Below are 12,367 nucleotides of genomic sequence, written 5' to 3'. Positions count from 1 at the left end.
CATCAGCCTCACATGGACTATTCCCCAGAATCAGTTGCATTCTTGGACACATGCATCTCCATTAAGGACGGTCACCTCAGCACCTCACTGTACCGCAAGCCCACCGACAATCTCTCAATGCTCCACTTCTCCAGCTTCCACCCTAAACATGTTAAAGAAGCCATTCCCTATAGAACATAGAACATAGAACATTACAGCGCAGAACAGGCCCTTCGGCCCACGATGTTGCGCCGACCAGTTACAAAAACAATGACCCACTAGCCTATACCAATCCCTTTTCGTCCATAAACCTATCCAGAGATCTCTTAAACGCCCCCAAACTAGACGCATTTACAACTGCAGCAGGCAGGGCATTCCAATCCCTCACCACCCGCTGGGTAAAGAACCTACCCCTGATATCCGTCCTGTAGCTACCCCCCCTTAATTTAAAGCCATGCCCCCTCGTGCTAGCTTTCTCCATCCGAGGAAAAAGGCTATCACTATCCACCCTATCTAAACCTCTAATCATCTTATATGTTTCAATAAGATCCCCTCTTAGCCGCCTTCTTTCCAACGAAAACAACCCTAGATCCCTCAGTCTCTCCTCATAGGACCTCCCCACCATACCAGGCAACATCCTAGTAAACCTCCTCTGCACCCTCTCCAACGCCTCCACATCCTTCTTGTAATGCGGGGACCAGAACTGCACACAGTACTCCAAGTGCGGCCGCACTAGAGTAGTGTACAGTTGCAACATTACACTGCGACTCCTAAAATCAATCCCCCTACCAATAAACGCCAAGACACCGTACGCCTTCTTGACAACCTTATCTACTTGATTCCCAACTTTCAGGGATCTATGTACACACACACCTAGATCCCTCTGTTCATCCACACTATTCAAAGTCCTCCCGTTAGCCCTATACTCGACACATCTGTTGCTCCTACCAAAGTGAATTACCTCACACTTCTCCGCATTAAATTCCATCCGCCACCTCTCGGCCCAGCTCTGCAACCTATCTAAGTCTCCCTGCAGACTATGACACCCTTCCTCACAATCTACCACACCTCCAACTTTGGTGTCATCAGCAAATTTACTAATCCACCCAACTATACCCTCATCCAGATCATTAATAAAAATTACAAACAACAGTGGCCCCAAAACAGATCCCTGAGGCACACCACTCGTAACTGCACTCCATGATGAATATTTACCATCCACCACCACCCTCTGTCCCCTATCTGATAGCCAATTCCTGATCCAACTTCCTAGATTACCCACAATCCCATACATCTGCATTTTCTGCAGAAGCCTACCATGGTGAACCTTATCGAACGCCTTACTAAAATCCATGTATACCACGTCAACTGCCTTACCCCCATCCACCTCTTTGGTCACCTTCTCAAAAAACTCAATAAGGTTAGTAAGGCACGACCTACCTGCTACAAAACCATGCTGACTATTTCTAATCAATTCATTACACTCCAAATAACTATAAATCCTATCCCTAATAATTTTTTCTAAAACCTTGCCCACAACAGAAGTAAGACTGACCGGTCTATAATTCCCGGCAAAGTCTCTGTTCCCCTTCTTAAACAATGGGACAACATTCGCTATCCTCCAATCCTCCGGGACTACACCAGAGACCAATGACGACCTGAAGATCTGAGCCAGAGGCTCTGCAATCACCTCTCTAGCCTCCCAGAGAATCCTAGGGTAGATCCCATCCGGACCAGGGGACTTATCTATTTTCAGCCCCTCAAGAATTTCCAGCACATCCTCTTTATCAACCGTAATACTGTCTATTTTACACCCCTGCAACCCAATGTCCTCCTCAGCTATATTCATGTCCCCCTGCGTGAACACCGAAGAGAAATATTGGTTCAATACTTCTCCAATCTCCTCCGGTTCCACACACAACTTCCCCCTGCTGTCTGTAACTGGCCCTAATCTTGCCCTGACCAACCTTCTGTTCTTGACATACTTATAGAACGCCTTAGGATTCTCCTTAATCCTATCAGCCAAAGTCTTCTCATGTCCTCTTTTAGCCCTTCTCAACTCACTCTTCAACTCCCTCCTAGCCAATCTAAAGCTTTCTAGTGCACTATCTGAGCCCTCCAATCTCATCCGAACATAAGCCTCCTTTTTCTTTTTAACCATCGACTCAACTCTTTTAGTGCACCACGGTTCCCTAGATCTACCAAATCCACCATGCCTGACAGGGACATACCTATCAAGGACTCGCAGTAGCTGCTCCTTGAAAAAACTCCACATTTCAGACGTTCCCAGTCCCTGTAATCCCCTAATCCAATCCATGCTTCCTAATTCACTCCTGATAGCCTCATAATCGCCCTTACCCCAGCTAAAATTGCTGACCCGAGGTTCATGCCTATCTCTTCCCATCACTAAGGTGAACGTAACCGAATTGTGGTCACTATCACCAAAATGCACACCAACTTCCAAGTCTAGCACCTGGTCTGGCTCATTTCCCAGCACCAAATCCAATATAGCCTCACCTCTAGTTGGCCTGTCTACATACTGAGACAAAAAACCTTCCTGCACGCTTTGTACAAACACTGACCCCTCTAGCGAGCTAGAACTATAGCAACTCCAATCAATATTCGTAAAGTTAAAGTCCCCCATAACAATTACCCTATTACTTTCACTCCTAACCAGGATTGTCTCTGCAATCCTTTCCTCAACCTCTCTAGAACTTTTAGGAGGTCTATAAAAGACTCCCAACAGGGTGACCTCTCCTCTCCTATTTCTAATCTCCGCCCATACTACCTCAACTGACAAGTCCTCATCAAACTTTCTCTCCGACACTGTGATACAGTCCTTGACTAGCAATGCTACCCCACCCCCCCTTCTACCTTCTTCTCTACTCCGACTAAAGCATTTGTACCCCGGAACCTGCAACATCCATTCCTGACCCTGCTCTATCCATGTCTCAGAAATGGCCACAACATCAAAGTCCCAGGTACTGATCCACGCTGCAAGTTCATCCACTTTATTGCGAATACTCCTCGCATTAAAGTACACGCATTTCAAACCCTGCTCCGCCCCACCCCCACTATGCCGTGCCTTGCATTCCCCAACTATGCCCCCCTCACTTTCACCCCCTTTCCTCACTATCCCTCCCCCCCTCCGAATCAGTTTAAACCTTCCTGCATCGCTTTTGCAAATTTACCCCCCAGGATATTGATTCCCCTCTGGTTCAGGTGTAGACCGTCCCTCTTATAGAGGTCCCACCTTCCCCAGAATGAGCCCCAATTGCTCAAGTACCTGAACCCCTCCCTCCTGCACCATCCCCTCAGCCACGAGTTCAAACTTTCCCTCTGTATACACAGGATTTGCTCAGGTGAGGAGGATCGTGACAGACACCTCCAGACCCTGAAAGATGCCCTCATAAGAACAGGATATAGTGCTCGACTCATAGATCGACAGTTCCGATGCGCCACAGCGAAAAACCACACTGATCTCCTCAGAAGACAAACACAGGACACAATGGACAGAGTACCCTTCGTCGTCCAGTACTTCCCCGGAGCAGAGAAGCGACGACATCTTCTCCGGAGTCTTCAACATATCATTGATGAAGACGAACATCTCGCCAGGGCCATTCCCACACCCCCACTTCTTGCCTTCAGACAACCACACAACCTCAAACAGACCATTGTTTGCAGCAAACTACCCAGTCTTCAGGAGAACAGTGACCACAACACCACACAACCCTGCCACAGCAACCTCTGCAAGACATGCCGGATCATCAACACGGATACCATCATCACACGTGAGAATACCATCCACCAGGTACACGGTAAATACTCTTGTAACTCGGCCAACATCGTCTACCTGATACGTTGCAAGAAAGGATGTCCCGAAGCATGGTACATTGGGGAGACCATGCAGACGCTACGACAACGGATGAATGAACATCGCTCGACAATCACCAGGCAAGACTGTTCCCTTCCTGTTGGTGAACACTTCAGTGGTCACGGGCATTCAGCCTCTGATCTTCGGGTAAATATTCTCCAAGGTGGCCTTCACGACACACGACAGCGCAGAGTCGCTGAACAGAGACTGATAGCCAAGTTCCACACACATGAGGACGGTCTCAACAGGGATCTTGGGTTCATGTCGCACTATCTGTAACCCCCGTGACTTGCCTGGGTTTGCAAAACCTCACTCACTGTGCTGTCTGGAGACAATACACATCTCTTTAACCTGCGATCAGTGCTCCTCACACTCACATTGTCAGCCACTTTAGGACTTGAACAGCAGGTTAGGTGTAAGGATTTGCATTCTAATCAGTAATCTGTAAACTGTCTGTGCTTTATATGCTCTGTCTGAGGCCAGAACTCTCCATTCACCTGACGAAGAGGGAGTCCCCTCGAAAGCTTGTGAGTTTACTATCAAATAAATCGGTTGGACTAAAACCTGGTGTTGTCAGACTTTTTACTGTGTTTACCCCAGTCCAACGCCGGCACATCCACATCATTATTTAACCTTACCATAACACTCCAACTTTTATACTCGATACTCCGATTTATAAAGGCCAATGTACCAAAAGCACTCTTTATGACCCGATCCATCTGTGACATCACTTTTAGGGAATTTTGGACCTGTATCCCCAGATCCCTCTGTCCAACTGCACTCTTCAGTGTCCTCCCATTTATCCTGTAGGTTCTACTTTGGTTTGTCCTTCCAAATTGCAATACCTCACATTTGTCTGTGTTAAATTCCATTCCCCATTTTTCAGCTCATTTGTCGAGTTGTAAATCATCCCAATAAATCTTTTCTGCACTCTGTCTAGTTTAATAACATCATTTCTATAATAGGGTGACCAGAACTGGACACAGTATTCCAATTGTGACCTGACAAACGACTTGTACAACTTCAACAAGACATCTCAACTCCTGTGTTCAGTATTCCGACCAATGAACCCAGGTATGCCGAAAGCCTTCTTCACCACTCTGTCCACCTGTGACTCCACTTTCAAAGAGCTATGTACCCCTAAATCTCTTTGTTCTGTGACTCTCCCCAGTGCCCTCCCATTAACTGAGTAAGTCCTGCCCTGGTTCGATCGATTAAAATGCATCACCTCACATTGATCTAAATTAAACTCCATCTGCCATTCGTCAGCCCACTGGCCCAATTGATCAAGGTTCTGTTGCAATCCGAGATAACATTCTTCACTGTCCACAATGCCACCAATCTTGGTGTCATCTGAAACTTACTAACCATGCATACTAAATGATCATCCAAATCATTAACATAAATGACAAATAACAGTGGGATCAGCACCGATCCCTGAGGCACAACACTGGTCACAGGCCTTCAGTCTGAAAAACAACTCTCTCCAACCACCATTTATCTTCTGTCATCAAGTCAATTTTGTATCCATTTGGCTAGCTCACCCTGATTAACTTTATGCAACAACCTACCAAATGTTGCCCTGTCAAAAGCTAAGCTAGAGTCCATGTAGATAACATCAACTGCACTGCCCTCATCTACCTTCTTGGTTATCCTTCAAAAAACTCAATCAAATTTGTGGGATATGTTTTTCCACTCACAAAGCCATGCTGACAGTCCCTAATACGTTCTTGTGTCTCGAAATGCCTGTAGACCCTGTCTCTAAAAATACCTTCCAACAACTTATTCACGATGGATATGAGGCTCACCTTCCTGTAGTCCCCAGGCTTTTCTCTGCAGTCCTCCTTGAACAAATGCACATTTGCCAACCTTCAATCTTCAGGCACCTTCCCTGTGACTATCAATATTCAAATATCTCTGCTAGCGGACACACAATTTCCTCCCTAGCCTCCCACAGTATCCACGGATACACTTCATCAGATCCCAGCAATTTATCGACTTTGCTGCATTTTAAGACTTAAACACCTTCTTCTCAGTGATACGTACCCTCCTCAAGACATCACTATTTATTTCCCCAAGTTCCCAAACATTCATGATTTTCTCAGATGTGAATATTGATGAGAAATATTCATTTAGGATCTCACCCATCTCTTGTGGATCTGCACTGAGATGACTTTGCTGCTCCTTAAGAGGTCCTACTCTCTCCCGAGTTACTCTTTTGTCCTTTATGTATTTGGAGAAGCTGTTTGGATTCTCCTTTGCCTGATCTGTCAAAACAAGCTCATGTCTCCTTTTTGCCCCCCTGATGCCTCCTTAACTATCGATTTAACTTCATTCCTTACTAACAATACAACCCCCGCCCCCTTTGCCCATCTGCCTGTCCTTTCGATAGGACACATATCCTTGGATATTTAGATCCCAGCCCTGATCACCTTGTCTCTGTGATGCCCACAACATCGTCCCGGCCAATTTCAATGTGCGCAACAAGCTCATTTAAATTGTTCCGTATACTGCGTGCATTTAGGTACAACACCATCAGTCCTGCATTGACCATCTCCCTTCTCGGACTTGTCACCTTGTTTGCTCTGCTGGAGGTTAGATTCCTGCCACCTTCTATACTCTCTGTTCTATTACATGTTCTGGAAACATTACTAATCTCTCCTGAGCCCTCGGCTCCTTTAACTCATTGAAAGTCCTCAGCTTATGCTATGTTAGCCTTGATAGGAAGGGGTGTAGAGTACAAGAGCTGGTGTTGAATGTTGCAGTTGTATAAAACGTTGGTTGGGCCGCCTTTGGAGTGATGCGTCCAGTTCTGGAGGCAGGCACGCTGGAGTTATTTAAAGGAAACTTAGATAGGCACATGAGTGGGATGGCGATGGAGGGATGTAGGAGACTGTTTTCAATAAGAATCAAGAGGCTTGGGACGTCCCTGGGAATCAATTGATTCCTATGGACCTTCCAACATATTTTCTGCCTCACTTGTTTTACCTTTGAGCTTCTGGGGATTTCCTTGAATGTTTGCGTAAGGATGTGCATGTTATTGATGTTTTTCTCTTTTAATCCACAGGTGCTGCGGTCCGCCTTGTTGTCCAACAAGGGGCAGACACGCGGTGGGTTGTGCAAGGGCTGCTCTTGGATGTTTCGAGAGTAGCCGAGTGCTTCACGTCGTTAGTGTACGCTTAAACTGGACCAGCTGATGGGCACCACGACAGCTCAGTGACTATCACTGTTTGCTGAGCAGATACATGGATTTGGGCCAGTATAAGAACAAAAGAAATAGGAGCAGGAGGAGGCCATCTAGCCCTTCGAGCCTGCCCCACCATTCAATAAGATCATGGCTGATCTGTCGTGTCTCAGTTCCACATTCCTGCCCTCTCCCCATAACCCTTAATCCCCTGTCTTATCAAAAACCCATCAACCCGCGTCTTAAAAATATTTAGCGAGGCAGCCTCCACCACTTCAACGGGCAGAGAATTCCAGAGATTCACCACCCTTTGAGTGAAGAAGTTCCTCCTCAACTCAGTTCTAAACCGCCCCCCCACTTTATCTTGAGGCTGTGCCCCCTAGTCCTACTGTCCTTTCTGAGCGGGAAGAGTCTCTCCACCTCTATCCTATCCATCCCATTCATCATCTTATATGTCTCAATGAGATCTCCCCTCATTCTTCTAAACTCTAACGAGTACAAGCCTGGCTTATTCAGCGTCTCCTCATAGTTCAACCCCCTCAACTCCGGTATCAGCCTAGTAAACCTCCTCTGCACTCCCTCCAAGGCCAAAATATCCTTGCGTAAATGCGGCGACCAAAACTGCACACAGTACTCCAGCTGCGGCCTCACCAGTGCCCTGTCCAGTTGCAGCAAGACCTCCCTACTTTTATATTCAATCCCCCTCGCTATGAAGGCCAGCATCCCATTCACCTTCCTGACCACCTGCTGCACCTGCAGGCTGGGTTTTTGCGACTCATGCACAAGGACCCCGAGGTCCCTCTGCACCATCGCATGCTGCAGTTTTTCTCCACGTAAGTAATAATCTTTCCTACCATTATTCCTACCAAAGTGGACCACCTCACACTTGCTAACATTAAATTCCATTTGCCAGTTCCTGGCCCATTCGCCCAGCCTATCTAGATCCTTCTGCAGACTTTCCACACCCTCCGCACAATTTGCCGTTCCACCAATCTTGGTGTCATCAGCAAATTTCGACACCATACACTCGGTTCCCTCCTCCAGATCATCTATATAAATGGTAAATAGCTGAGGCCCCAGCACCGACCCCTGGGCACTCCACTAGTCACCAACCGCCAATCCGAATAGCACCCATTGACCCCCACTCTCTGCCTCCTATTTGACAGCCAATCCCCTCTCCACGCTAACACCCTACCCCCAACTCCATGTCCCCTGACCTTCTGTAATAACCTCATGTGCGGCACCTTCTCAAACGCCTTCTGAAAATCAAGAAACACCACATCCACCGGCTCTCCTCTATCCACCGCCCTAGACACATCCTCATAGAACTCCAATAAATTCGTCAGATCACGACATCCCCTTAACGAAACCGTGCTGAGTCTGCTCGATCAAACAATTCTTCTCAAGATGCCTCGCTATTTTCTCCTTGATCACGGACTCTAACATTTTACCTACAACAGACATTAAACTAACCGGCCTATAATTCCCTGCCTTTTGCCTGCCACCCTTCTTAAACAATGGCATAACATTAGCCGTTTTCCAATCTTCCGGCACTTCCCCAGAATCCAGCGAGGTTTGGAAAATAATCACCAAGGCATCCACTATCACCTCCGCCATTTCTTTCAGAACTCTCGGATGCATTCCATCCTGTCCTGGGGACTTGTCCACAATCAGTCCCTCCAGTCTGTCGAGCACTGCCTCTCTAGTAACAATAATGTCATTCAGGCCCTCCACTCCTACCATCTTTCCATCGTTAACACCCGGCAAATTATTCACGTCCTCCTCCATGAAGACCGATACAAAAAAGTTATTCAAGGCCTCAGCCATTTCGCCATCCCCTACCACTAAGTCCCCCCTCTCATCCTCTAAGGGTCCAACGTTCACCCTCGTCAGCCTCTTCCTTTTTATAGATTTATAAAAACTCTTACTATCCTTTTTTATATCAAGCGCAAGCCCAGCTTCATAGTTTATCCTACCCTTCTTTATCAACTTCTTTGTCATTCTTTGTTGACACTTAAACCTCTCCCAATCCTCTTCTCGCCCACTACTCTTAGCTACTCTCAACGCATCCGCTTTTAATTTAACATTTTCCTTTACCTCCTTTGTTATCCACGGCTGATTATCTCTCCTCCTACGATCCTTTTTACCCATTGGAATAAATTTCTGCTGAGCAACAAGAAACATCTCTTGAAAGATCCTCCACTGTTCCTCAGCAGACCTACCGTCCAATGCGGTCCCCCAATCAACATTTGCCAATTCCACTCTCATCCTATCGTACTCCCCTCTGTTCAAACAAAGGACGCGTGTCCGGGAACCCACTTTCTCCTCCTCCATCTGCATCAGAAACTCCACCAGACAATGATCACTCTTCCCAAGAGGATCCTTCACCACAAGGTCCTTAATTCTACCCGCCTCATTACACAGCACCAGATCCAAGATAGCTCGCTCCCTCGTCGGCTCCAACACACACTGTTCAAGGAAACTATCCCGGCAGCATTCCAAGAACTCATCCTCGAGCCCACCGCGTCCAACATGGGTCGACCAATCAATCTGTAGATTGAAGTCCCCCATAATTATTGCCGTCCCATTCCTGCATGCCGCACTTATTTGCGCGTTAACAGCCCGCCCCACCTCCAGATCATTACTTGGGGGCCTATAGACGACACCCACCAGCGTCTTCCTCCCTCTGCCGTTCCTAATCTCCACCCACAACGATTCCACTTTCTGCTTTTTGGCTCCAATATCATCCCTTACTACCACCCTGATGCAATCCTTAATCAGCAGAGCTACGCCGCCTCCTTTTACCTCCTGTCTATCCTTCCTAAACACTTGATACCCCTGGACATTCAGCTCCCAGTCCCTGTCACCCTGCAGCCACGTCTCTGTAATGGCCACCAGATCGTATCCATTTGTGCTGATCTGCGCCACCAGCTCATCCACTTTATTCCGAATGCTTCGTGCATTCAGATAAAGTGCCTTCATCCCAGCCTTCACCTGTACCCGATTTGCCGGAACTCCACCAACCATACTCACGCCCCCTACTCCCTCTATTATTGGGACATCCTCGGCCTCTTCCCGTACCTGTACCCTCTCCTTAACTTTCGACCCTGTAATTTCACCAACCCTCGCACCCCCCCCCTCTAATTAGTTTAAAGCCCTGTCTACAGTCCTATCTACACAATTCGCCAGGACTCTGGTCCCAGCACGGTTCAGCCCAACCCCATCCCACCTGAACAGGTCCCACCTACCCCAATACTGGTGCCAATGCCCCATAAATTCAAACCCATTCGTCCCACACCAATCCCTGAGCCACCCATTCACTTCCTTAATCCTGTCAACATTATGCCCGTCTGCACTCGGTTCAGGCAGTAGCCCAGAGATAACCACCTTGTCAGTTCTACTTTTTAATTCCGTTCCCAGCTTTTCATACTCCCTCCCCAGATCCTCAGTCCACATTTTGCTTACGTCGCCGGCACCCACATGTACCACAACAACCGGATTCTCACCCTCCCACTCCAGGTTCCTCTGCAGCCCAGACGCAACATCCCGTACCCGAGCACCAGGCAGACAACACACCCTTCTGTGCACTTTGTCATTGTGACAAAGGACAGTGTCAATACCCTTAACCCCACTATCCCCAATAACTACTACGTTCCTTTTCACCTTCTCTTTGCCTATGCCCTGCGTCTGCATCACTGTACTGTGTGCAGTTTGCTCACCAGCCTCATCTCCCTCGTTCTCGTCCAGACTGGAAGCAAGAACCTCAAACCTGTTATGCAGATCGAGAGGCTGAGGCATTTGGTCCTCACCCTCTTTCCTCCGGTCCCCACCCTCCTTCCTCCGCTCCCCACCCTCCTTCCTCCGCTCCCCACCCTCCTTCCTCCGCTCCCCACCCTCCTTCCTCCGCTCCCCACCCTCCTTCCTCCTCTCAGCAGCCCCCTCCTGTTCCTGACCCTTAGAGTTAGCCAGTCCAGGGGGGGTGGATGTCACTTCCACCCCATTATCAATGATAGCCTCCCTCCCACTGATGAGCCTCAGTGTCTGTAGCTCAGAGACCAGCTCATCTACCTTGAGCTGGAGCTCCTCCAGCAACCTGCACTTACTGCAGACATGGTCACTGGGAAGGACCCTGGGGTCCACCAGCTCCCACATCATACAGAAACAGCACATCACATGCCCCTCCATTATTCCCTGTATTACTACTGAACACCGATTTCAACGCAAACTTACCTGGCCCTTTTTCTCCCCAGCCCTTTTGATCTTAAGCCCTAGTAGCTCACTCTGCTTCCCTCTCACTCCGCTGCCCGCTCCGACGCTGCCCGCTGTCTACACCAGGCCTCCTTTTAAACCTGGCGCTGTTTAAAAGCCTGCTTACCCACAAATCCCAGCTATCCACTCCCTTAGAATTCTTAAAGCGGGAAACACAAAAAGCCCGTAAAAATGCTTTTAAATGAATCTAACAGTTCTACAAGGTAAGTTCTTACTAAACACTAAAATGCCCGTGAAAATGCTTTTAAATGATTTAAACAGTTTTTAAACAGGTAATTTCTTACCTGACTCACTGCTCCTTCACTCCGACCGCTCCAGCAAACAATTTGGGTCCACTGAGGGAGAATTTTACCGTGGCCACTACACCCTAACCAGCCCGTCTTCCAGACTGTGGGAGGGAACTGGAGCACCCGGAGGAAACCCACGCAGATGGCGGGGAGAGCGTGTGTAGGCTCCACACAGACAGTGACCCAAGCCGGGAATTGAACCCCAGTCCCTGGCACTGTGAGGCAGCAGTGCTGTCCACTGTGTCACCGTGCCACCCTGAGCTAATTTAGGGGAAAAACAATCAGTGAATCCTGAAGATCGTCATGGACAGGCGTGGAGGATAAGAAACTTCTCTGGTTTCAGTTTATCTGTGTGTTGGCTGGAGAGGTGTCGGTTCCCGTTTGGACCTCATGTTGTTTGCAGATCACAGAGAAACTCTGGAACCCTTTACAGCTCAGTGCAGCTGCAAGACTGGAGTTGGGAGAAATCCGGGACAATGTTAGTTTAATGGAACTAGTGATTTGTGCGAAAGAGCTGGAATTGTGGCAGTAGTTAGAGGTGGGAGTGCATTTGTGTGAATCCCAGAGAACACAGGCCCAGGAGAAAGAATGGAACCATCGGAAGGCTGGGACAGTCCGAGTCGGAGTGGTTTATGTGGGAATTCAGAGTCTAAGGGTGAGATACTCCAGCCTCCCAGCCACCTGATTCCCACCAGCGGGACGAGGCATGTTGTTTGCCAGCGGCAGTATTCTCTGGTCCCTCCACTCTCAATGGGAACTCCCATTGATGTCACC

This window comes from Carcharhinus amblyrhynchos, unplaced genomic scaffold (assembly GCF_965287045.1).
Source record: "Carcharhinus amblyrhynchos unplaced genomic scaffold, sCarAmb.v2.hapA scaffold_40, whole genome shotgun sequence".
NCBI lineage: Eukaryota > Metazoa > Chordata > Chondrichthyes > Carcharhiniformes > Carcharhinidae > Carcharhinus > Carcharhinus amblyrhynchos.
Note: the sequence above shows the minus strand (reverse complement) of the source record.